At 45.0% G+C, this 26,054-nt stretch overlaps 1 protein-coding gene across 1 annotated transcript in view; it reads left to right on the top strand.

The window, feature by feature from the left end:
* LOC122797753 (trafficking protein particle complex subunit 9-like) overlaps window positions 1–26,054 on the top strand; it is a 3,992,710-nt gene that overhangs the window by 449,391 nt on the left and 3,517,265 nt on the right. The gene's annotated exons all lie outside the window — the stretch shown is intronic.

Genomic DNA, 26,054 nt, shown 5'->3' with positions numbered 1-26,054 from the left:
TGCATGGGACCTCAATTTTGTGCTGGAAAAACTCACCCTGCCTCCTTTTGAACCAGCAGCTATTGCGGATATAAAATTTCTATCCTGGAAAACAGCTTTTCTCTTGGCAGTCACTTCAGCAAGAAGGGTTTCAGAAATACAGGCTCTCATGGCAGTGGAGCCTTTTATTATATTTTACCCGGACAGGGTGTCCCTCAGGACCAGTCCTTCTTTTATGCCTAAGGTGGTATCCAGTGTGGCTCTTAATCAGACCATTCACCTGCCAACATTTTACCCAAATCCGCAGAACAAGGGGGAGCGGATTCTGCATTCATTAGACGTACACAGACAACTAAGATTCTACTTAAACAGGGCCAAATCTCTAAGAAAGTCTGAGCAACTACTGGTAGCATTTGCTGCAGGATCAGAGGGGAAGGGTTTATCAAAGCAGACTATTTCTAAGTGGATTCGCCACTGCATTTGTTTCTGCTACTTGCACCATGGTAAACCTGTGCCCAAGGGGATCAGATCACATTCCACCAGGGCTGCCTCTACTTCAGCAGCTTTTCTCAGAGGGGTTCCAACCAAAAACATTCTAAAAGCTGCTACTTGGAGCTCTGTTCATACCTTCACAAATCATTATCATTTGCCTCTCTTCTCCAAATCCAGGGCAGGCTTTGCCACTGCAGATGTTCTTCGTGTTTCACTGTTGCAGTCATAACTGTAGGGTGCTCCTGCTGGCAGGCAGCCCGAGGTCAGCCAGAATCCCAAAGTCTGGGTCCGGCGTCGGCTGTATAGGCTAGTACCCTGACGTCAGTACGCTTTGGTACATAGCCCTCAGCCGACACCATCTTCTCCGGTCTTTCTTGCCGTGCAGTGGAAAGCAGCTCGCAAGTCGTTGGTTGGCGATTATCGAACAGCGTATTTGGTTGTTGTCGGTCCGAAGTTCTTACTTCTCTTCTCAAAGCTAAGTACCCCGTTGGGGAATCTTTTTCTTGTTCCTCCGATGTCAGAAAAAGTTAATAATTGTATAGCGTGTGGGGAAACAAATACCTCATAAAGATTTCCACTCTTACTGTCTACCTTGCTTAGGCCCTGACCACGACGTTTCTTGTTGGTTCTGTGCCAGGTTCAACTCTCGTACTATCAAGCGCAGGTACGATTGGGCTTTAAATTATTTTGGCAGACGCTTCAATTATAGAATGTCGTCGGACACTACCGGAGTCCAAAAGAAGCGCAAAGACAAAGACAGGCCGAGGGCCAAACAGGACTCGTTGCAGCTGGAGCCAGCGTCCGGTTCGGCTGTCGTCAGTGAGGTGCTTTTGCAGCCCCTGTCGTCCGCCATTTCTGAACCGATGGCCGATACGGACTCCCATGGGGAGCCATCAAGGCCCAATATTTTAACTGCTGCAGGACCTTCAGCCGTCGCTTCTTCAGATGGGTCCGGAACCGCTGTGCAGGTACCGGCTTCTGAGGGGGTTTTCAGGCCTACTCACATTACTATTTCAAAGGCAAAGGCAAAGACAAAGACTCCTGTTAAGTCTAAAGTTCCAGCTCAAGCTGCTTCTGAATCCACTCCCAAGACACAAAAGCAATTATTGAGGATGGCTGAAGATTTGCTTACAATGATTAGCGGTTCTCACCCCCCTCCTGAGAAAAGGCCTCGACAGGATGTTACTCTGGATTCCTCTGACCAGGCTTCTGTATCTTCTGTTTCTTCCTCAGATCAGGACTATTCCTTTCCCCCTTATGAGGATTCGGATGCTGAGGACTCTTTACCCTCGGCCTCTCCGCCTGAGGATTTTTCTTTGGGGAAACCCTGCATGAGATGAGGGAACATTTTCATTGGGAAGGACAGGAATATTCTGCTTCCAAGAAGAGGCTTAGAGAATTTATTCTTCTTCCTCAGCATAGGCCTTTAGCTATCCCTCCTGTTTTGGACATTGTAGATGATGCTTTTCTGAGGCTAATTTGAATCCTGATTCCATGCCTCCTGCTCCTTCTAAGCCTGATAGATTTTATAGGGTTCCTGACTCTCATTTATTTTTATTTAAAAACCCTTCTGCGGATCCTGAAACTATTTCTCAGGGCTCTAAGGCTGCTAAGGTTGCTACTTCTAAAAATCCTATTCCCTCTGAAAAGGATTCTCGTGCTTTAGACAGGTGGGGAAAAAGGTATATACTTCTGCTACCCTGTCTGTAAGGGCTTTAAATTGCCAGTTTCATATGTTTAAATATCAGCAATTTCTTTTGTATGTTTTAAAGCAAAAGCTTGCTTCCCTTCCTGCTTGTGCAGAGGATAAGCAACTTCAGGATGTTTTGCATGCTACTGAACAGGTTAACAAGCATAGCTTACATTGTGGTTTTGATGCTTTGGATGCTTCTTGCAGGGCTGCTGCCTCTGGTACTGTTATTAGGAGACATGCCTGGCTTCGTGAACAAAGTTTGCCTGAACAGGTTAAGGCTAAGTTATTAGATGCCCCTGTTCAACAAGATGTTCTTTTTGGATCTAAGGCTGAGGAAGTTATTAAAAAGATGGAGGAAAAGGCAAAGTCTATGCAGACTGTAAAAGATTTCTTGCAAGTTCAGCCTCCTAGATTTTCCAGGAATTGGCCCTCTAAAAATTGGTCCTTTCCCACATCTGACAGGCCTCAAAGGGGAAGATATAGGCGCTCCAGAGGTCGTGGTCAAGGCCAGGCCTCTTACAGATCTAGACAATGGAGTGCTTCTGCACCTAGAAGGGGAGAAGACAGATCCCAATCTCAAAGAAAGCAAACTCAATGACTCTCTCGGTTGGGCTTCAGGACCCCTTCACCTGGACGCCCCTCTCGGAGGAAAACTGTCTCTTTTTTACAGAAATTGGACTCATATTACCCAGGACAGATGGGTATTGGACGTGATTTTAAAAGGTTACAAATTCCACTTTCACACTTTGCCAAGGACTCACGGTTGGCCAGATCTGCCAAAACTTCAATGGTCAGAGGCCTTAACTCAAGTGGATGCTCTTCTGGCCATGAGAGCCATAGAGCCTGTTCCACTCGGAAATGGGAAAAGGGTTTTATTCAAGACTGTTTCTGGTTCCCAGAAAACAAAACTCTTGGAGACCTATTCTGGACCTTTCTGTGTTAAACACCTTTTTGGAAATTCCAAAGTTCAAGATGCTTACCCTGCAACAGCTAATTCCACTGCTCTCTCAGGACGCCTGGATGGTGACATTGGACTTAAAGGAAGCCTATTTACATATTCCCATCAGACAAGAACGCAGGAAATTCCTCAGGTTCAAGGCAGGTTCGAGGCACTTTCAATTCTCTGTTCTGCCCTTTGGTTTATCTACTGCGCCCAGAGTCTTCACCAAGTGCCTGGCACCAGTAGTGGCTTACTGCAGACTTCAGGGTATCCAGATTTACCCCTATTTGGACGACTGCCTTATTCAGGCAGACAGCAAAGATCTTCTGCTTCAACATCTGGACTTTGTTCAACGTCTTCTCCTCCTACTGGGATTCTCAGTGAACATAAAAAAGTCACATTTGATCCTTCTCAACAAATGGTATTCTTGGGAGCCATCTTAAATACAACCTTACAAAGGGCCTTCCTCACTCCAGAAAAACAAATTCAGCTGGCTTCTACTTTCAACACCTTGGCAACTCTATCTCATCTCACTGCAAGGAAATTCCTGCAGGCTCTGGGCTACATGGCTTCCTGCATTCTGTTGATTCCAAACGCAAGGCTTCACATGAGAAAGCTTCAATGGTATCTGAAAAGTGTATGGTCACAGCATTACCACGATCTGGATATTCTGATTCCTCTGATCCCCTGCCTTCAGAAGGAGTTCCTCTGGTGGTCCAGGGCATGCACTTCAAACGAAGGAAAACCTTTTTGTCTTCCTCAACCTACTCAAATCCTAACCACGGACGCCTCGGATTATGCTTGGGGAGCACAATTTCTAGACAATTGCCAGCAGGGAACCTGGACAAAGGACCATCTTCACTGGCACATCAATCTGAAGGAAATGTTGGCAGTTCAAAACGCCCTTCTAGCCTTCAAGAATCTTCTACAACCAGGCCCTCTGCTAATTCGCACAGACAACACCACGGTCATGTGGTACATCAACAAGCAGGGGGGTTCTCATTCATACCCCCTTTGCAGACTAGCTATGGGTTTATGGGACACAGCTCTAAATTTAAATCTACATCTCCAGGCTCAATTCATTCCAGGGAAACAGAATCTCTTAGCAGACAGCCTGAGCAGAAACATTTCAGATCCTCACGAATGGATGCTAGACACCAATTTGTTCAACAGGATTACTGCAGTTTGGGGATGTCCCCAGATAGATCTGTTTGCATCCCATCTCAATCATCAGCTGCCTCGCTTTTGCACCAGGTCCTTCCACAAAGCAGCTTGGAGAGTGGATGCCCTGTCCTTCAGCTGGAGAAGCCTTTCAGCTTATGCCTTCCCTCCTCTTCCTCTACTACCTCGGTATTACTGAAAATAAAACAGGACAAGCCCAAGTTCCTCATCTTGATTGCTCCAAATTGGCCTCGACAGTTTTGGTATCCAACTTTAAAGCTCCTGTTCTCGGGCCTCCTTGGATTCTCCTCTGAACCCTTCGCTTCTGTCCCAGCATCAGGGTCAGTTACTACATTCCAATCTCAAGACCCTTTGCCTGGCAGCTTGGCTCTTCAAAGGAATTTGATTCCTTCTAGTCTTCCCAAACAAGTTTTGGATGTTCTTTTGGAAGCTAGACGGCCTAGCACTAGGAAATCCTATGCCTCTAAATGGAAGAGGTTTTCTATTTGGATGCAGGACCGAGGTTCTGATCCTCAGGTACCTGATCTCTCTTCTATTTTGCTTTACCTTTCGGAACTTTTATCTAAAGGACTTTCCTTTTCTTCCATTAAGATAAATGCTTCTGCTATCTCTGCGCATTTCAGTTCTGATCCTCCTGTTTTTTCTCATCCTTTGGTGAAGCAGTTCTTGAGAGGGGCTAAAAATTTGCGGCCTCCAAGGACCCCTCCTGTCCCTGCCTGGGATCTTAATTATGTTTTAGAAAAACTTACTTTGCCTCCTTTTGAGCCTGCTGCATCTTCAGATATTAAGTTTCTATCCTGGAAGACTGTTCTTTTGTTAGCATTGACCTCTGCCAGAAGGGTCTCAGAGTTGCAAGCTCTCATGGCTGTGGAACCATACCTTATTTTCCATCAGGACAGAGTATCCTTGAGGACCAATCCTACTTTCATGCCTAAAGTGATTTGAAAGTGGCTTTAAATCAGACAATTCACCTTCCTACTTTCTTTCCAAATCCTCAAAACAAAGGGAAAGGATTTTGCATTCATTAGATGTGCACAGACAGTTACGATTTTACCTGGACAAGACTAAAGATTTCAGAAAGTCTAACCAATTGTTTGTTTCCTTTGCCTCCAGTTCTCTTGGAAAACCTATTTCTAAACAAACTATTTCCAAATGGATTGCTTATGGAATCAGATTTTGTTACACTCATCATGGGAAACAGTTTCCAGGTACCATTAGAAGTCACTCTACTAGAGCAGCTGCCACTTCTACAGCTTTCCTCAGAGGAGTCCCTACCAAGGATATCTTGGAAGCTGCCACTTGGAGTTCTGTGCATACTTTTTCCAAGCACTACAATCTCCCTTGTTTTCTAAGTCCAGGGCAGGCTTTGCCTCTGCTGTCTTGCAGGGTATTCTTGCCTCCTTCTTCTATCTAAAGCCTCCTCCCTTTACACTGCTTTGGGATTCCACCCTACAGTTATGACTGCAACAGTGAAACACGAAGAACATAGTACAGTTGTGTACACCTACCATAAATGTAGATGTTCGAGTGTCTTCACTGTTGCAGTCGTTTCCCTCCCTCCTATCCCCTCTTTTCCTTTTTTGTGGTGTATTTGTGTTTCCTTGTTGGATTCATTTTTGGTTTGTTGGGGACTTCTGACATCTAGGGCAAGAAAGGCTGGAGAAGATGGCGTCGGCTGAGGGCTATGTACCAAAGCGTACTGACGTCAGGGTACTAGCCTATACAGCCGACGCCGGACCCAGACTTTGGGATTCTGGCCGACCTCGGGCTGCCTGCCGGCAGGAGCACCCTACAGTTATGACTGCAACAGTGAAGACACTCGAACATCTACATTTATGGTAGGTGTACACAACTGTACTTTCTGCAGGACCTTATAGCCACTCCTAATGTTTAGTTTCATCCTCCCATCCATAGCTTTGGGATTCTACCCAAATGTATTGACTGCAACAGTGAAACACGAAGAACATATTACAGTTGTGTACATTTACCATAAATGTAGATGTTAGAGTGTATTCACTGCTGTAGTCCAGGTTACCCACCTGCCATCCACCTTTCTACATCTTTTCTTTCCTTCACTATACACAAAAGCCTTTGTGGTGTGTTTGCTTTTAGATGAAGGTAAAGGTTGATGTTATGTGATCCTATCTCGCCTACATTCTGTACTGATGGGATCGGAGGCGATCCCTCGGCTCCGACTCGGCACGCTAATGCTATAGAGCGAGGCCTCTTATTGGCTGAGCTATCTTTATCCCAGGATGCACCACCACTAATTCCCCAGATCTCGTTTGCCACTAACAAGCTTAGATGTGGTCTCAACTTGGCTGGGCTAAGTACTATTTATTTAGGCTTTTTCCTGTCAGAAATTTCCTTACTTTGAACCCAAAAGCTGTTTTAACAGCTATTGTTGTTATATCAGTGTGATTGGTTAATTTCTGTTGAGAAATTCGTACTTTTTTTTTTAGTCAGGGAAGGTTTCCCGTTTTAGTTAGAGGGGCCTTCCCCTGCTGCTTTACTTCTAGTGTCTCTTTCTGGGTCAAGTACCCGTTTAAGTTAGAGGGTCTTGACTCTCTTTTCTGTGTGTTACTGCATAGTGTTTTAAAAAAAAAAAAAAAAAAAAAAAAAATTTTCGTTATATTTTAAAACTTTACTTTTGGCTAAGTTTTGGTGTTTTCTCTTAGACAGGTTCTGTACTTAAAGCTGTTATGTCTAAAGAACACAAACCCTCCGGGTTTAAGAAGTGCACGAGGTGTGGTTTTAAAATGTCCATAACGGACGACCACTCCTCGTGCGTCTATTGCTTAGGTGCCAAGCACCTACAAGAATCGTGTAGTGTGTGCCACGCGTTCTCATCAAGAGTCCTCCAGGAGAGGAAGAACAAATTAATCCTCAAGGGATTAATCAAGCCTTCCTTCAAGGAGGCTTTATCTTTCTTCTCCTTCAAAAAAGAAGAAAGCGTTGGCTCCGACCAGTCAGTCGGAACCGACCGCAAAAAAATCTAAGCAGACTTCTCCATCGGCTCCACGGACTTCGGAGCCGAGGGCGGAACGGTCTGCCTCGATGCCTCCAGCCTCGACCCCTCTGGCTTCGGAGCCGAGGTCTGGAGCATCGAGAGGTGGGTCACCTTCATCGGCTCCACTGATATTGGAGCCGATAAGGGTTACCGGCTCAGACTCTTCCCCCTCGGAGCCGAAGTCTTTATCGGCACCAAGGGAAATTTCCTTGAGATCTTCCTCGGAGCCGATAGTTGTTGAGTCCATTCGGAGCCGGCCCCCGAGCCCTTCGGAGCTGATGGAGAAATCTGTTCGGGCCCGATCGGTATCCTCTAGATCATCCAAGATGTCTGATTCGGACATCGACAGGGTGCTCCTTCGACTCTTCCAGTCTCCGGTGTTCCAAAAGCTAGTTTCGGCTCCAGCCCATTCGGCTTCAGAGCCGATGGTCCACTCCCCTAATGTGGTTCCTCCTCCAACAGCTTCGGCACCGTTGGAGCCGGTGCTGGTGGAACCTGTGGAGGTGTTAGGGTCGGGCCCGACCCTTGCTCCAATTCCGGCTCTTGGGTCGGAGTTCAGTACATGGACTTCTTCCTTCGGCCCCGGGGGGGAGGCTTCGGGATTGATGCTTTCGGTCCCAAGTCCCCCTCTTGGTGCGTCGGCGGCGGGAGTGCCGTCCACTGTTGTGGCCACGGAGGTGGGACCCTCCCAGGATTCTGGTGGTCCCACCTTCAGGGCTATGAGGAGTGCATTAGCCAAATCTTCCTTGGCTACCTCCATGGTTTTCCCAGCTCCTTCCCTGCATACGGAAACTGGGTCATTGGCAGTGCCCCTGTCCTTAGACAGCGGAGCCCCCGGGCCTCAGGTTACCCCCACTGGGGTATCTCCCCCTCCTGGAGGTCCTTCTGAAGCCTCTTCGGAAGAACCCCCCAGGAAAAGATCGTGCAAGAGGAAGCACGTTGACTCCCCTGATGAGTCTCTGACATCTGACACTGATCTCGATGATGCAGAGGGGTCCCCTAAGTCGTCCTCGGATGATGTCTCCTTTGCAGACATCCTTGAAGCCTTAAAACAACGAGGCGGCTGGCAGTCCAAACCTCCCTCTGCTGATGAGTCGGTGTTCCTGAAGGCCTTCGGGGCTCAGCCCTCCGCCTCCTGGGTGTCTCCGCCCTTCGATGAGCTCTTGGATTTGATCTGTCGAAGGGTGTGGGAACACCCAGACTCTGTGGAACCGGTGCCTGCTCGTCCGAATAAATTCCTCTCAGCACCCCCTGAAAAAGAGTTTCTAACTAAAGGTGTGGCTGTAGATGCTTTGGTGGTGGCATCTGCTACCCAGCAAGATGTAGCAGAGGCTTGACGTCCATCCATCCTCCTAATAAGGAGTCTAGGAGCATGGATCGGTACGGAAAGCGCACCCTCAGTTCAGCGGCCTTTACACTGAGGTCCTTGAACTACCTTACGCACTTTACCAGATTTCAGAGGGATCTGATTAAGGAGTTATCCGATACCCTCTTGGGTAACCTGCCTGAGGAGCTGGCCCAGACGGTTGGCTCTCAGCTGGCTACAATGTCGTCCATTTCAAACTCGTCCATGAGGCTCATTTCTTATGTGGCCGAAGGGGCGAGTAGAGCGGCGGGTACAGGCATTGCTCTACGGAGACAAGCCTGGCTCCGCCTGTGTCATTTCGCGGAGGCCTTTAAGTCTTCCTTTGCCGACGCCCCCTTTGATGGGTCCTCACTCTTTGGACCCAAGGTAAAGGACACACTAACCCGCTGTGAACAGGAGGGTAAGACTCTGACTGCCGTAGGGGCACGATTTTCCACTCCCTTTCGGCCTTATCCCAATGCTAAAAGAGGGGGGAAAATGTGGTTCCGTAGATCTCAGAAGCCTTACCCCTCTCAGCAGGAGGATTCCCCTTCCAGAGGCAGAGGAGGGGGAAATTCTTCCGGAAGATGCTGTCCCAGAGGCGGCAGAGGCCCTCGCAACACTGGAGACCGCGAGCCTTTCGTGGCTGTTCAGTCTTCCATAGTCCCTGAGGGATTGCCCGGCTGTGCAGCTCCAGAGCCAGTCGGGGGTCGTTTCTCAAAGCACCTAAAGGCCTGGGAAGGTATCACTCAGGACCGATGGGTGCTTTGGATTATAGCCGGAGGTTACTCCATCCCATTCTCTCACCCCCCCCCCCTCAGCCCAAAAAAATCCCGGACCCGCCACCCAGTCAATGGGATATCGCAGCCTCAGAAGTTTCAAAGCTGCTGCAAAAAGGAGTCATCCAACCGGTCCCCGCAGACCAGATCGGATTAGGGACTTACTCAAGATTCTTTTTGGTGCCAAAAAAGACCGGGGACTTGAGGCCCATCTTGGACCTCAGCATCCTAAACCGCTCAGTCAGAAAGTCCAAGTTCCGAATGGTCACCCTACAAACCATTCTCCCATTGCTGGAGAAAGGTGTTTGGATGTGCTCCATAGATCTCAAGGACGCTTATTACCACATCTTGGTACATCAAGCGTCCAGGAGACATCTGCGCTTCAGCCTAGGAGGCAGTCATTTTCAGTTCCGTGCGCTGCCCTTTGGTCTCACCACAGCCCCCAGGGTGTTCACCAAATGTTTGGCGGTTGTGACTGCTCACCTGAGAAGTCTAGGATTCCAGGTGTTTCCGTATCTAGACGACTGGCTCCTAACTGCCACCTCCAAGCATCTACTATCGCGGAGCCTACAAGCCACTATATCACTGGGCAATTCCCTTGGAATCACCTTCAATTGGCCAAAGTCTGTGTTGCTGCCATCTCAACGCATAAGATTCATAGGGGTAGAGATAGACTCAAACCGAATGCGGGTCTATCTACCTACAGACAGGATACAAACCATACAGGCTCAAGTTCGAGCCTTACTTCCCAGATCCAAAGCCCCAGCCAGAATGGTCCTTCAGCTATTAGGATCCATGTCCGCCACAGTTCTTCTAGTTCCCCTGGCAAGGTTGCACATGAGAATTCTTCAGTGGCTTCTTTCAGCTCAGTGGTCCTTTCAGGAACTCCCCCTCAGTCACCTCATATGGATCACGGAATCTTGCAAACGGGATCTTCGCTGGTGGCTAGTGCCCTCCAACTTGGATCAGGGACGACCCTTTGTTCTACCCCCTCCGGCGGCCATTTTGACCACGGACGCCTCCCAGACGGGGTGGGGGGGGCATTCCCTGGGCAGGTCAGTCCAAGGCAAATGGCACTCGGAAGAGACTTTGCTTCATATCAACGTCTTAGAAATGAGGGCAGTGCTTCTGTCCCTTCAAGCCCTTCACGATTATCTCCCTCAGGGCGTAATTGCTGTTCACTCAGACAACATGTCAGTTGTCTGGTACCTGAACAAACAGGGAGGGACCAGATCCTATCCTCTTTGCAGAGAAGCCATGAGAGTTTGGGAATGGGCTGTCTCGACCAAACGCTTCCTAGTGGCTACTCACATACCGGGCAAGTCCAATGTGATAGCCGACAGATTGAGCAGAACCATCCTCTCTCCTCACGAATGGTCACTGAACATCACAGTGGCAAGCCAGATTTTCAGCAAATGGGGAGTTCCGTGTTGTGATCTCTTCGCGACTCCTCTGAATGCAAAGTGCAAAGAATTCTTCTCCCTAACCCCGGCTCCGGGGAAGAGCCCTATGGACACATTAGTCCATCCTTGGCCCACCGGCTTGCTTTATGCCTTCCCTCCAGTTCCTCTCCTTCCCAGGGTGATTCAAAAGGCATCTCTCTTGGGGAGCAAAATGATCTTAATTGCTCCTTACTGGCCTCATCAAGTGTGGTTCCCCTATCTTCGGAGACATGCTCTGGAAGGTCCATGGTTCCTGGATCAGATCCCAGACCTACTTGTTCACCAGTCGGGACTATTCCACCAGTCCCTACACACCTTAAAATTGACGGCTTGGCTGCTCCTCTTCCGACGATAGTCAGGAGTCATACATTGGATCCAGATGTTGTACACATATTATCTTCGGCCCATAAGTCCGCTACAAAGAAACTGTATTCTAGCAAATGGAAAAGATTTGCTATTTGGGCTCAACTCCGGGGCCTGGACCCCATTTCTTTTCCCGTAGCAGAGGTACTAAAATGTTTGACTTCTCTTCTTAATCAAGGCTCTTCAGTTTCTACCATCAAGGTACAATTGGCAGCAATCTCTAATTTTCATGAATCCATAGACCCACCTTTAATGAGCAACAGATTGTGTAAAACCTTCTTGAAAGGTGCTGCTCTATTAAGACCTCCGATTTCTCATCCTGCACCTCCATGGGATCTCGGTATAGTGTTACGCGCCTTGACTTCTTTCCCCTTTGAACCGGCAGCCACATGTGATATAAAGTTCTTATCATGGAAGACGGCCTTTCTGGTGGCGATTACTTCTGCCAGAAAAGTTTCAGAGCTTCAAGCTTTGTCTGTAAAACCCCCGTACTTGGTTTTTCACAAAGACAGAGTATCCCTCAGGCCAAATCCTTCCTTTGTCCCTAAAGTTTGTTCTAGTTTCTGCTTACAACAATCGTTAGAGCTTCCAGTTTTTTTCCCAAAATACTCTAACAAAGCGGAGTTCATATTCCACACACTAGATGTCCACAGACAGTTACGTTTCTATTTAGACAGGACCAAACAAACAAGGAAAGCAGATCAGTTGTTTGTATCCTTCGCAGATAACAAATTGGGCAAAGCTGTCACAAAGGTCACTATTGCCAAATGGATCAGGGACTGTATTACTCAAGCTTATTTTTATTCTAACAAAGAGCTTACCACCTCTGTCAAGGCTCATTCTACAAGGGCTATGGCTACTTCGATAGCATTTCATTCTAAGCTTGCTATTAGTGACATTTGTGCTGCGGCTACATGGTCTTCCCCGCTCACCTTCATTTCCCACTACAAATTAGATGTGGCATCTAGAGGACGAGCTTCATTTGGTTCCACAGTGCTCAGGAGTGTTTTCCGATGAGCCACCCGGGATTTAGGTGCTAGGGACGCTGTCCCATCAGTACAGAATGTAGGCGAGTGGTGGTGCATCCTGGGATAAAGATAGCTCAGCCAATAAGAGGCCTCGCTCTATAGCATTAGCGTGCCGAGTCGGAGCCGAGGGATCGGCTCCGAGCCCATCAGTACAGAATGTAGGCGAGATGGATCCCAAACATCTGAAGTTATGGTGAGTACATAACTAAAAGTTTCTAAAAGTGCATTTATATATATTTGCTGTTTATTTAATATATGTATATTGTTTTGCTCTCCATTTGGGGGGCACCTGACATTTGGGGCAAGAAATACTGAATAAAATGGCATAGGCTGCATGTTTTATACCCCTAACGACCTGATGTCATGGAAGAAGAGACAGCAACCGACACAGGACCCAAGACTTTGTTATTCAGGCCGACTGAGGGCAACCTGCCAGCAGATTACCCAAATGTAATGACTGCAACAGTGAATACACTCAAACATCTACATTTATGGTAAGTGTACACAACTGTACTTTCATGTTCCAGTTTTGGTGCAAGGTATAGCTTCCAGTAATCTAAAGGAAAAAGTAAGTCAAATGTGCTAAAAGATGATAAAATACATGAAACACTGAGGGAGTATATCCACGCAAATAATAAAAGGCTGGGAAAATGGAAGAAGCTTTTAAACAGTTATTCAGATGAACTGATAAAAAAAAAAAAAACGCAAAAATCAGATGTCAAAATGAAGAAAAGGTTGGCTGAGTATGAGACTGTTCAAGAAGAGATGTTTCAAGAAACGGTAAACTTAGAGGACAGAGCAAATAGGGAAAATTTGAGATTTTCTATTGTACCAGAGAAACTAGAAGGAACAGAATGTATTAATTTTAAGAAGGCACAGATAAGCAACTGGACTGGTATTCCACAGCAGGAGTTGTTAATAGAAAGGACACACCATACACATGCTCCAAATCTGGCCATGAGAAAGAATCTGAGACCTGTGTAGTAAAAATGCAAACCTACCAGCAGAAAGTTTTTTATCCTGACAAAATTGTGGCAAAGAGAAAACATATTAAAAGTTGGAGTCAGTAGATTGTAGGAAATGATTATTCGCTGTACACCAGGCAAAAGAGAGACAAAATTATCTAGCAATCAGGAAATGTCGAAAGGCAGATGAGATATTCAAGCTGCTGTATCCAGCTGTCTGAAGAATATTTCTCTTGGATGATCAAAGTCATTTTTTGACACACAACAGGCTAAGGAGGAAATACAAAAGTTTGTCAAACAAAAGATGAGCCATTTAAGCAGAAGGGGGACTCTGCTTCTTATTCTTCTCATAATAAAACACATGGAGAGCCAGTGAATCCTTTTTGTACTGTTCCAAAGGAAAATGCTTGAGAGATTGAAAAAAGCATGGGAGTTGACTAGAAGAATAATGAATACCTTAGAACTGAACCAGAGTCAGAATTTGGGAGGTGAAGATGACTAGCAACACAGAAATTAGTGAATAAATGTGAGACTGCAAAGCATCAGTCTAATTTATGAAATACGTATGTATAAAAAAAAGTGGAAAGAGTGGACTTTTGTTGATTTTGTTAAACTTGTGAGGAACAAAGGCATTTGCCTCACTTCATGTCATTAATGTTTGGAAGGACACCGAGGTGAGGGGATGAGGAAGGAAAACAGTAAAAGTAAGTAAAACAATTTCTGTTCTTAATACTATTCCTATGAAACTTTTCACAATATAAATTACATATTTTAAAGTAAAGCATTTTAGTTCTTGTATGTGATAGATTCTAAGGTAAACAGATTACTTTTTTCTCTTCTTTTATAGTTTTAAGAATGTAGGCATTACAGTGTTGTTGAGGTGGAGGATGGGTGCGGAAGTACACAGATCATAATATTAGTAGAGCTGATATGTTTCATTTTAGTTTTGCATAGATCAATGTCTGGATTAAGATCTTTGGCTTAATCTAACAAATTTTAAGTGGAAACAAGTAAGTAAGAGAACACTGAGTATAATGAAAAGTTTTCCATTAGCAATAAATGTTCCAGCTTGTCTTTAGAATCCTGCAGCTGAGAACTACATTTTTCACTTAGGTTTCCATGGAGACAAGATGATAATAGAACAATAAAAATCCAGAACACTGGTTTCTTCAAGGCTAAAAGTTAGTTTTCTGAAAGCATGGAAGCTGTTGTTCACATCTGGTATAGGAGTAAAGATAAATAAGAAGGCACAAATTATTGTAAATAGAAGCACAGGCAATATTTGTCTTGCATAGGTAGCCTCAATTTCAGGTTAAGTAAGGCCTGCGTTTGTAGCTGCCTTTTTGGGACCCTTGTTCTTATTAGGAGGGTTAAGCTTCTTGTTTGAAGATGTACATTATGTTGTATCTTTGTATTAAGTTACAAGATTATGGGGGTGTTCTGGGGGGTGTCTGTTTTTTGTTTGAGAGTTTTCATTGCAACAGATCTTTTAAAATCTGACATAGCTTCCAATGCTGATGATGAGAAAAAATGCATAAATGATTAATGTGCCAAACATTAGTGTTAGCATGCATAACAAAAGGTGGAAATATACATTTAAAGAAAGCTATCATATGTAATAGGTGGGAATCAATCCATCCATAGCCCCTTTTCAAATTTTTACATATGGGGGTTGGGGTGTCAGTTCATTAGTGAAAATTACATCTTATCCTTATGGCAACAGTGTCCATATTATCTTGGAATGTGAATGGTCTCATATTTATAGCCAAAAAGGAACACATGGTTAATTATATTAAGCAATGCAGAGTGCAAGTAGCAGTGATACAGGAGACCCTTTTAGAAAGAACTGAGCAGGTGAGTGATAAAGAATTTCATGATTGATTCAGCAGGATAGCTGGGACAAAGGAAAATAGGAGTACCTATATTAATTGCTAGAGGAGCTCCAGTAGTGATAGACAAAAAAGATAATGGCAGATTTGTGGTAGTAAAGGGCTACTGGAAAAGGATGAGGATTACGCTGACATGTATACATATTCCATCTACAACTGCTGTTATGGAGCTTTAACAATTTGGGAGAAATCAGCTTTTTGCAGGGAATATTACTTATACATAGGGAATGGAATTTGACTTGCAACAATGAGGATGTATTTGGGGGGCGTAGAAGGGAAAATATAACGAGAGTAGATTTTTGAAGAAATTTATGACATTGGTGTGAAGGATGTGAATTCAGTAGTAGGAACTCTGAGATGTATATTAAAACTGAGAACTTTGAGATGCATCCAATAACTCTTTCAGAGCATGCACCAATAATTACTAGGATAAAAATACAGGGTAATGAATTAAAGCAGACACAGGTACTTCCCCACCTACCTGTTAAAAAGAGGAATTTAAGGCATGGTCCATGGAAATTGTTTAGGAGTTATTAGAGAAAATAGAAGATACTCCAGAAGTTATAGCTAATGAGTGGATAAAATGAAAGTAGAGTTCAAAAATTGGGCAGATATAGAAAACATGAGATGCTTAAGAAGTAATAAGAATTATTTAGATGAGATGTTGATGGTTAAAATATTAGAGTGAGGGGAATCTCACAGAAATGGAAGATGTGCAATTGCAGAGTGCTAAAGAGAAAATAAGGGATTACCTGGATAATGTGCATGAGTTTAGAAAAGATTCTTCTTAAACAGCTGTTTTTTATGATAACTTTAGAGCACAAAAGCTTTGCTGCAATGACTTAAGCAACAGAAAGTAGAAAGGCTTGTTGCCAAACTTAGGAAGCTTATAAAAATAACCAGAAATCCCATAGAGGTATTAGAGATATTTCAGAAATTCTTTGAAAATTGGTATAACACTGAGAAGTAGAGAAATTAAGAAAAAGCCCAAATGGAGATATTTAGGAAGTCCTAAATATGCCAAGACTAGAGGTAGATGAGGCTCAATAATTAACAGTAAGAAAGGAGGAAGTGAGAGGTGATGTATACACTGCAAGAAAGTCTCCGGGCATAGATGGTATTCCAGAGGAAGGCTGGAAGCTAGGAGAAAAGAATGTGATAAAGATAAATAAGGTTTTGTTTAGCAGTATTTTAAAAAAGGGGGAAGCACCAGCATCCTGGAAAAAATGTGGTGGTTGTAATACCTGAAGATGGCAAAGACCCATCTGATCCAGCTTCGTATAGGCCTATTTCAATTTTAAACCATGATAATAGAGTCTATAATGGCTAAAAGAATAGCAAAGGTGTTTCTAAAATTGATAGATATGGATTGATGTGCTTTTGTGGAGGGGAAGCAAACATTTGACAACATTAATAGAACAATGATAATCCAGATGGAAGCAGAATATAAAAACTGCTGTTATTGGTTGGTCTTGATGCAGAAAAAACATTTGGCAGAGTAAGCTGGAATTGTGACTAGGGTAATGTAAGCATTTGCATTTCCTGATACAATAATGTTAATTAAAAAGTCAAAAAAGATGCCAGCACCAAGAATGATGACTCTGTTTATTCTGAGTGTAAAAATCAGACCAGATGTTCTTCATCTCACATTGCTGCAGTCCTTACTTATGGGTAGTCCACTGTCCTCGGTCGGCCCGAATACCAAAGTATTAGGCTGACGTCGGTCATGGGCGCCTAGATCTGACATCAGAGCGTCAGGGTATAAAGGCGCATGACCGACGTCATATCCTCAGTCTTTTTTGCCGCATGGTCCGATGCAGAAGCAGCGTTGCAAGTGCCGTTCGGCGTTCTGAAATTTTTCGTTTTCGGAGTTTCAGACCGATACCAAGTTGGGCTAAGTACCCCGTTGGGGAATATTTTTGTTTTTTCTTGCCTCAGTTACTTACCGGATGTCAGAAAAAGTGAACAATTGTATTTCTTGTGGGAAACAGATACCGCATAAGGATTACCACTCGCTTTGTATTCCTTGTTTGGGACCGGAGCACGACGTAGTTGGGTGTCGGTTTTGTGCTAGGTTTAATAAGCGCACTATAAAACGGAGGTTAGATTGCGCTAGGTTAGTCTTTGGCAAAAGGTGTAATTATAATATGCCGTCGGATGTTCCGACGCCTGCTTCTACTAAGAAGCGCAAAGACAAATCGTTAAAGCCTAGGCAGGATGATTCGTCCGTTACGGACGCCGGATCTTTGGAAGCTACAGCTGAACAGGTGGATCTGGCTGAAGTTTCTGTTGAGTCCCAGGGGGAAACTTTGATTTTACATGATGTGGCCTCTCAGGAGGCAGGTCAGGCTGAAGGGGCCTCTCAGGTTACTATTCTCCCTTCTATGCCTAAGGTGGTTAGGCCTTCTGTTACTGTTTCTAAGGCTCCTACTAAGGGCAGGTCTGTTTTGGCTTCCTCTGGTGTCAGTTCTGGTTCTTCAGGGTCTGTGCCTAAAAAGCACATGCTTAAAATGGCAGAGGATTTGATTACTTTAATTAGAGGTTCTATGCCCCCTCCTGATAAGAGGCCCAGGATGGAGCCAGAGTTGGAAAGTTTGGAGCAGGCCTCAGATGATTCAGAGTCTTCTGCTGAAGACATTCAAGATTTCCCTCCTTATTCTGATTCTGATGCAGAGGATTCCACTCCTGCTTCTCCTCCAGAGGATTTTTCATTTTCAGAAACTCTGCATTCCATGAGGGAGCATTTTAAGTGGGAAGGGCAGGATTACTCTGATTCACGGAAGAGACTTAGGGAGTTCTTGTTTTTACCACAACATAGACCCTTAGCTATACCTCCGGTTTTGGATGTTGTTTCGGATGTTTTCTCGGAAGCTTCCCTTAATCCAGATTCTGTGCCTCCTGCTCCAGTTAAACCGGACAGGTATTACAGGGTGCCTGAGGCTCATAAATATCTTTATAAGAGTCCTAGGGCGGACCCAGAAACTATTAGTCAGGAGCCTAAGGGTGTTAGAGCCTCTGTTGTTAAGAATCCGGTTCCTCTGGATAAGGAAGCTAGAGCTTTGGATAGATGGGGTAAGAAGGTATATACCTCTTCTACTTTAGCAATGAGAGCTTTGAACTGCCAGTTTCATATGTTGAAGTATCAGAATTTCCTCCTTTCTCAGCTACGATCTAAAGTGGATGCTTTGGCAGAGGGCATAGAGTGTAAAGAATTGCAGGATATAGTGCATGTTTCTGAACAGGTGGGTAAGCACTCTTTGCAATGTGGTTTTGATGCTTTACAGGCTTCTTCTAGGGTGGCTGCCACTGGTTCAGTTATTCGTAGGCACGCCTGGCTTAAGGATCAGAATTTGTCTGAGCATGTTAAGTCTAGAATACTGGATGCCCCTTTACAATCTGAAGTTTTGTTTGGTCCTCCTCCAGAAAGGCTCATCCAGACTCTGCTACACTTTGCTGTGAAGGAAAGGTTAGTTTGCTGTTATTTTTTGTATTTCTGTATTGCCTTTCTATATTTTGAATACTGTAGTTTGTTTTCTTTATCTTGTGTTTTGCTTGCATTCTGTTTTAACAGCATATTAAAACTTCAAAAGAGACCACAGCTCTCTCTGTTCTGAGTCCGGCAGAAATACCACTGTCTTTCTAGTTGCCCGCCTCTTATGTTAATCTGACCATATATCTCATTTCTCTCTACTTTCACTGGCTTATGTGAGTAATCACAAAACCATCACTTTTGAAATCCCACCCCTTCAATTATTTAAATTTATTGGCCATCCTACAGTATTTCATAGTACCAAAATACAAAAGTAACCACCCCTTTCAGTCCATCTTGCTGTTTTAAAAATAGTAACTCTCCACTAAACCTTAACTTTTTAAACAGGTAAAACTCAAGTTACCTACTTTCATATCTAACTTCTCTAGTGCACACTGCAGAGTGCATTCTTTTCAATCTTACCTTTAAGCATCCCTGTTACTAGCACTTTCTCTAATACCTAAAAGATCATCTCTACTTGACTCCAAGTAGACTTTTCTCTATCTGTTAAACCTAGCACTTGCTCCTACAGTACTTATTACCTTGATACGGCACTCTTATAGATAGCACCCCAAAAAGGCAAACCCCATTTCTCGGTCACTCACATCCCCGGAATCTCTTTTAAAGTTTTTTTGTCTAGTCCTTCTAGCATGTCGAGGGATCAGTTGCTAGTGTTCTCTCCTGCTCAGCTGGTGAACCTGGGAATATTGAGGCAATGTTACAATTGCCTCATGTACACAGACAACCCTCTCCTCCTCCCACAAAACACAAATACATGCGAGATGCAACTATACGGCCAAACTGGAGGCTGAGCTCTCTCAACATAGGACTGGCAAGACCAGTCAGGAGGAGAAGGTTACCACACACACTATAGACCCAGTCTCACATAGTACCATCACAACCTCAAATCATACACATAAACACACAAAGACATACTCGGGCTCTGATCAAAAATCTACCAAAACAGCAGAGGCCACCAAAGCAGACACCCAAACAACCACCACCTCAGAACACAACACCTGCAACACATAGACCTCACAGTCAGAGTGTCAAACAGTCACAGCCCTTAAGGCCAAACACAATGCCAGACACACTAGTCATTGGTGACTCCATAGTCAGACACACTGGCGTCCCGCTCACCAGACTGAGTAAGGAGAAGGTCACAGTAAGCTGCCTGTCGGGCGCTAGAATCCGCCACATAACGCAAGCACTCAGGTCTCTCAACAGTAGGTACAAATACGACTCAGTCATTGTCCACGCTGGTGTAAACGACCTGAGACGTACCTCCTTGGACTACATGAAAAGAGACATTGAGGAGCTCTCTGATTATGTAGCCCAGGCAGGTATGACCCTGACCTTGAGCAGTATCCTACCTTCACCAAGAATGATGCCACAATACAGAGATAAGATGATCAGCTTTAACAATTGGCTTAAACTCTGGTGTCATTCAAAGGGGATCCAATGTCTGTCTGCCTGGGATGACATGCTGGACAAGCCACGCTGCTTCCGCAAGGGACGGCTTGCACCTGTCACCCTGGGATTCGGATATTGGCAAAGGCTCTTGCCACCCCATAGTGCCTTTTTAGGCAAGGCTCAAATTCTAAACCTACCACCCTAGAACACAAAAAGGAAAAAACTAAGGGTAATGCTGCTCAATGCCAGAAGTCTAAATCTCAAAATGCACGCACTCGAGGCCCTTCTCAGTATGGAGAACATCGATGTCTGTGCAGTGACAGAAACCTGGTTCAAGGCTCCTGAGAGCACCCCAGCACTATCAGGTTTTACCTCTTATCATGCGTTCCCCAAAATCCGGACAATACCAAGAAAGGAGGGTATCCATATTCATCAAAGACACCCACACCTCAAGACTGGTGGCAACGCACGATGCATCGGAGACCATCCAGGTGCAATTAACCATAGGCAAGACTGCTCTGCAAATTGTAGCATGTTACAGGCCACCCTCACAAACTCAGGAACCTCACATGGCCTTCCTGAAAACACTAGAGGATAAATGTATCACCAAACACCATCATACTAGGTGACTTCAATTACCCTAATATAGACTGGGAACACTACTCAAGCCCAAACACCCTAGCCCAAAAGTTCCTGGAATTCATAAACTCAAATGCCATGGAACAACTAGTCACCATCCCCACAAGAGGAGAAAACATACTTGATCTCATCATCACGAACATGGGAGCACAATGTTCAACACCCGAAGTATACCCCTCACTGGTGAGATCAGATCACGAACTAATCTCGCTGGAGGTCCTCATCCCACCCCCACCTGAAATAAAAAAGACCACAGTAAAGAACTTCTCAAAGCCGACTTCACACTTCTAAAGACTAGTGTGGTCTCCTTTAAGGCCCCGAGCGGCGGAAAACAGTACTCAAGCCGCTGAATCACTTACAAATGCCTTCTACCAGCACTTGCAGGACTGCATGGATAAGGCAATCCCAAGCAAAACAAAGACTCTTTGTACCAAAGGCAAGCGTCCAGTCTGGTGGACCCCAGCCATAAACAAACTCTACAACAAAAGGAGGAAGCTACTACAAGATAGAGCAAAATCCTTAAAAGGTAAGACACCCTTGATCACTATAAGTAAAAACTAAGAGCTCTCATAAAATCATCCAAAGCAAATTTTGAGAGAAAAATAGCTAAAGACTCAAAAGACAATCATAAGGCCTTCTTTAGCTATGTTAGAAACCTGGGAGGAAACTCCCAGATATGCTCAGAACTAGTTCAAAATGATGTGAAGATTACTGATCCTACAGACATTGCCAACATACTGGCTGACAGGTTCAGTGCAAACTTCTCCCCTCCCACCAAAGGAGAGATATCTATACCAAGCGATTGCAGCCCCCAAACATCTCCAACGCCCAAGTGAGAACTGCTCTCTCCAAAGCAAAAACACAGCATCCATGGGACCTGATGGTGTCCCCGGCTGTGTGCTCCACGAACTCAACGAGGAATTAAACCCACAGCTAGGACAGCTGTTTAATCATAGTCTTACCTCTGGATACGTCCAGGAGTGGCGCACTGCAACTGTGGTCCCACTTCACAAAGGCGGTGCCTCCACCGACCCTGGAAATTACCGGCCCATTAGCTTGACAAGCCTTATCTGCAAAGCCATGGAGAGGATCATAATGGACCTCATAAATAAAGACATAGGGAATTTGCAGACTTTGGATCCATCCCAGATGTTCTTCGTTTTCCATTGCTGCAGTCCTAACAATTGGGTATAGTCCGCATCCAGTCGGCCCGAATACCAGAGTATAAGGCTGACGTCGGTCAGGCGCATTAGACTGACGTCAGTGCGTCAGGGTACTAATGCGCATGACCGGCGTCATATCCTCAGTCTTTTGCCGCGTGGTCGATGCAGAAGCAGTTTTGCGAGTGCAGGTTGGCGTTCTGAAATATTTCGAAACCGGAGTTTCAGACCGAATCAGAGTTGGCTAAGTACCCGTTGGGAACATTTTGTTTTTCTTGCCTCAGTATTTTACGGATGTCAGAAAAAGTGAATAACTGTATTTCTTGTGGGAAACAAATACCTCATAGGGATTACCATACATTGTGTATACCTTGTTTAGGGCCTGAGCACGACGTTGTTGGTTGCCGCTCTTGTGCTAGGTTTAACAAACGCACTATTAAGAGGAGGTTAGACTGTGCCAGATTAGTGTTTGGGAAGCGTTGCAATTATAAAATGCCGTCGGATGCTCCGGCGCCGCTTCATCAAGAAGCGCAAGGACAAAACAGCGAAGCCTAGAGTTGATGAACCGGCAGTCCCGGACGTCGGTTCTTTAGGTGGCTCAGTGGAGCCAGAGGTTTTGCCAGGAGTTTCTATGGAGTCTCAGGCAGAAACTTTACTGTTACTGGATGTACCCTCTCAGGAGGCAGGCCAGGCTGAGGGGCTTCTCAGGTAACTATTCTTCCCTCTCTTCCCAAAGTAGTTAGAGCCTCTCCTTCTGTTGCCAAAACTTCTTTTAGAGGTAGGCCAACTTCAGCTTCAGTAGGGGCTTCTCCTAGCCTTCCGGGTTCTGTACCTAAGAAACATATGCTTAAAATGGCAGAAGATTTGATTACTATGATTAGAGGTTCTATGGGCCCTCCTGATAAGAGGCCTAGAGTGGAACCAGAGTTTGACAGTTTTGAACAGGGTTCAGGGGCTTCTGAGTCTTCTGCGGAAGATTTGCAGGAGTATCCTCATTATTCTGATTCTGATGTGGATGATGCCACTCCTTCGGCTTCTCCTCCTGAGGATTTTTCATTTTCAGAGACTCTGCATTCCATGAGGGAGCACTTTAAATGGGAAGGCCAGGATTACTCTGATTCCAGGAAGAGGCTTAGGGAATTCTTGACCCCAGCATAGGCCCTTAGCTACACCTCCAGTGTTGACTGTGGTCGAAGTGGCTTTTGCAGAGGCTTCCCTGAACCCTGATTCGTTGCCTCCTGCTCCTGTTAAACCTGATAGGTACTATAGGGTGCCCGAAGCTCATAAGTATTTGTTTAAGAGTCCTAGGGCGGACCCAGAAACTGTTTCTCAGGGGCCTAAAGGTGTTAAGGCCTCTGTGGTTAAAAATCCTGTTCCCACTGACAAAGAGGCAAGGGCGTTAGATAGGTGGGGTAAGAAAGTGTATACTTCTTCCACTCTAGCCATGAGAGCGTTGAATTGTCAGTTTCACATGCTGAAATATCAAAATTATCTCCTTTCACAATTGAAATCTAAGGTGGATGCTTTGGCGGAAGGTATTGATTGTAAAGACTTGCTGGATTTAGTTTATGTGTCTGAACAGGTGGGCAAGCATTCTTTGCAATGTGGTTTTGATGCTGTGCAGGCCTCCTCGAGGGTGGCTGCCACTAGTTCTGTTCTTCGCAGGCATGCCTGGTTGAGGGATCAAAATTTGGCTGAGCATGTTAAGACAAGGATTTTGGATGCTCCTTTACAGTCTGATGTGTTGTTTGGTCCACCTGTGGAAGCAGTTTTAAAGAAAATGGAGGACAAAGCTAAGTCTATGCAAACTGTTAAAGATTTTTTGCAGGTACAGCCACGAAGTTTAGTAGAAATTGGCCTGCTAAGGGGTGGACATATCCTGCTTATGATTCCCAGTCTAGGGGTAGGTCTAGACGTGGTAGGGGCAGGGCTCAAGGTTCTTTAGGCCTAGAACAGGAGTTCACCTGCTCAGACTTCTGGTGAGGGCAGGGGTCAGTCCTTTCGTAAACAGACCCAATGACCTGCCTTTTCAGCTGCCAGTAGATTCTCGTCTGGCAGCTCCTTTGAAGGACGACTGTCTCTTTTCAAAGAAAATTGGGATTTAATTACTCAAGACAGATGGGTGTTGGACATCATTCAGCCAGTCCCTGTATCAGAAAGGGGCCTAGGATTTTATTTTCACATGTTCCTAGTACCAAAGAAGGGGAACACGTGGAGACTGCTTTGGATTTATCTCTCCTCAACACTTATCTGGACATTCCCAAGTTCAAGATGTTGACGTTACAGCGGCTTTTACCCTGCTGGGCAAAGATCACTGGATGGTAACTTTAGATCTCAAGGAAGCTTACCTTCATGTGCCTATCAGGCTAAGTTACAGGAAGTATCTGCGGTTTCGAGCTGGAGATTCTCATTATCAGTTCTCTGCATTGCCCTTTGGCTTATCTACTGCGCCCAGAGTATTCACAAAGGTTCTGGCTCCAGTGATAGCTTACTTCGGCTACAAGGACTTCCAATCTATCCTTATTTAGACGTCTACCTGATTCTGGCTCAAGAAAAGGAAGACCTTCTACAGCATCTGGAATATCTTATTGCAGTGCTAAGATGCCTAGGGTATTCTGTGAACGAAATAAAGTCCAGTCTAGTACCCTCTCCAGACATGTGCTTTCTGGGTGTGAGACTGAATACAGCAGCCCAGATGGCCTTTTTAACCCCGGACAAACTAAAGAGTCTATCACTTTACTTCCATCAACTATCTCATCAGTCCGTGCTGACTGCAGAGACAGTCCTTCAAGCATTAGGGTTCATGGCATCTTGTATTCTGGTGCTTCCCAATGCCAAACTGCATATGAGGAAGTTACAATGGTATCTCAAAATGTATGGACACAGCACTGCCAGGATTTAGACACTGTCATTCAAATGATACCTTGCCTTCAAAGAGAATTTTGTGGTGGGCTCAGGAATGTCACCTAAACAAGGGACTCTCTGTGACCCAGCCAGAGGCGAGTCTGATTTTACCGACAGATGCCTCAGACATTGCTTGGGAGCTCATCTAACTGGAAAGTGGATACAAGACAAGTGGCCTGCCAGACTACAGCATCTACATATCAACATGAAGGAGATGTTGGCAGTCCAGTTCGCATTGCTGGCTTTCAAGGAGTTACTTCTTCCAGGGCAGGTGTTGATTCTAACAGGCGACACAACTGTCATGTGGTACTTCAACAAACAAGGGGAACACATTCTTATCCTCTATGCAGGCAAGCAATGATTTTATGGGAGACTGCCACGCTTGCACCTAACTCTTCAGGCAAGGTTTCTGCCAGGAGCACAGAACTCCTTAGCAGATGTGTTAAGCAGACAAATCATGGATCCCCACAAGTGGAAACTGGATCTTCATGTATTTCAGAAATTGACAGTGTCATGGGGAACTCCAGACATAGATCTGTTCGCTTCTCCACTAAACCACCAGCTGCCACAGTTTTGCACAAAGGGGTTTCATCACACAGCTTGGAAAGTGGATGCTCTGTCTTTCAGTTGGACAAACCTTCATGTGTATGCCTTTCCACCTCTGCCTCTTCTTCCAAAGGTACTGTTAAAGGTCAGACAGGACAGGCCACGGATGATTTTGATAGCTCCAGATTGGCCTCAGCAACACTGGTGCCCTCTCCCACGGAGTCTGGTAAAGAAGCCTCCATGGCCTTAACCTTTGATTCCACATCTGTTATCCCGCAGGACGGTCATCTGCTCAATGTCAAGCTTCACTCTCTTCATCTGACAGCCTGGCATATTCTGTGTTGAAACACAGCAGGTCTCAACTTCCTCAACAAGTTTTAAATGTGATTATGGAAGCTAGAAGACCTAGTACAAGGAAAGTGTACGCAGCAAAATGGAAGAGATTTTTATTTTGGAGTAAAGCAAAGAATTTGGAGATTTCTGAGCCTAATTTGAGTATGGCTCTTCAATATCTTACTGAGTTACTGGACAAGGGTCTGTCCTTCTCTTCCATTAAGATTCATGCTGCAGCAATCTCAGCTCACTATGATTGTGACCCACCATTGTTTTCGCATCCTTTGTTCAAGCAGTTTCTTAGAGGGCAAAAATATAAGACCCCACGTAGAGCTCCTACTCCTGCTTGGGATCTCAATTTTGTGTTGGAAAAACTTACTCTACAACCTTTTGAGCCTGCGGCTACTGCTGAATTGAAATATT

This window comes from Protopterus annectens, chromosome 3.part1, assembly GCF_019279795.1.
Source record: "Protopterus annectens isolate FY-2018-M chromosome 3.part1, PAN1.0, whole genome shotgun sequence".
Taxonomy (NCBI): Eukaryota; Metazoa; Chordata; order Ceratodontiformes; family Protopteridae; genus Protopterus; species Protopterus annectens.
The sequence above is the reverse complement of the archived record's forward strand: the minus strand, read 5'-3'. Positions and strand labels throughout refer to the sequence as shown.